The sequence below is a fragment of the Pteropus alecto genome, unplaced genomic scaffold (assembly GCF_000325575.1).
Source record: "Pteropus alecto unplaced genomic scaffold, ASM32557v1 scaffold72, whole genome shotgun sequence".
NCBI lineage: Eukaryota > Metazoa > Chordata > Mammalia > Chiroptera > Pteropodidae > Pteropus > Pteropus alecto.
The window spans coordinates 8,296,466-8,297,953 of NW_006436811.1; the positions used below are offsets into that span (position 1 = coordinate 8,296,466).

At 36.2% G+C, this 1,488-nt stretch overlaps 1 pseudogene; it reads left to right on the forward strand.

Moving 5' to 3' along the window:
- The first annotated feature begins 647 nt into the window (after window positions 1-647).
- On the forward strand, window positions 648-766 carry LOC112481416 (annotated as a pseudogene).
- Window positions 767-1,488: the final 722 nt, after the last annotated feature.

Here is a 1,488-nt window from a genome sequence, read left to right on the forward strand (position 1 = left end):
AAGTCCCTGAGCAACTTGTCTCCATCTGTGAGGATTCTTACCTGTTTAGTCCAGTGTAAATGTTAAAAAATACTGGCTCAATAATAGACATTTAATTTTCACTAAAGCAAGACATCTGGAGATAAGCTTTCCAGAATGGGTTCTGTGGCTCAGTAATCTCATCAAGGGCTCAATATCATTTCTCTCTTCTATTTTACCTCCTCAGCATGTTGGCATTTGTCTTCAGGCTAATCACCTCATGTTTGCAAGATGGCTGGCAAAGCTCTAGATTTCACATTCTTAAACGAGGGCATCCAAAGCAGGAGGAAGGGAAAGGGTCAAAAGCAATTTTTTTGTCATGTGGCCTTAACTTTTATAAGAAAGAAGAACCTTCTCCTAAAGTGCTTGCCACACTTCCCTTTACATCTTTACATCATATTGACTCAGGGTTACTTTTATGTGGACATTGGCAAAGGAGAATAGAATTACCGTAAATGGCTTTGACAGTCTTGATTCATTCATGAGAACAGGCATATTGCCACCTGAATAGAAGAAAATAGGAGTGTAGTTACCAAGAAATATAAGCGAATGACTGCTAGTTAAGCAAAAGTGTCCGTTGCTGAGAGATTAACCAAAAGAAAGATTATTGCTTATAATTTTCAGTCTTAGTCTATGGCCACGACACCCTGAATGTGCCGGATCTCGTATGATCTCGGAAACTAAGCAGGGTCGGGCCTGGTAAGTACTTGGATGGAAGACCACCTAGGAAGACCAGGTGCTGTAGGTGTTAACAAACAAACAAACAAACAAACAAACATTTTTAAGAGTCTCAACCAATTTCATGTTAATGAGAATATGAAATTTCTTAAGTCTAACTGGCCTTTTCTCAAAACTTCAAATCTACCTGATTCAATTTTTTTATAGCAAATTTAGGATTTTCATTAATGTATAAATAATGTTTTAATGTACTGTTATAGCCACAGCAATATTTACAAAAATATTTCCAAAACAGAGATTGATAAAAGACTTATATTAAAAATATACAAAGAACTCTTAAAACTCAATAACAAAACAACTCAATTTTTAAAAATGGGCAAATGTTCAGATACCTTACCAAAAAAGATATATGGATGGAAAATAAACACATGAAAAGATGCTCATATTATCTATCACCAAGGAAACCACAATGATGAGATACTACTACACGCCTATCAAAATTGTGAAAATTCAAACAACTGATAATAGCAACAGCCAGTGATGATGTGATCTTGGTTTCTAATATTGTTCGTCAACAAAAGAACTAAGGCTTCTTAGAGAAATGAATGATTTTAGCTGTGGCTGGGAGTATCATGAATGAGTCTGGGCCATCTGGAAGTGCCCCCCTCCCCACAAAAAAAGAGAGAGAGAGCTCAAAACACAAAGAACCATAATATCAAGTGGTATGTTAAAGGGACAAAGGAGCCAACTAAAAGAGTTTCCAATGACCAAAGTCACAATAATTCGAGCTAT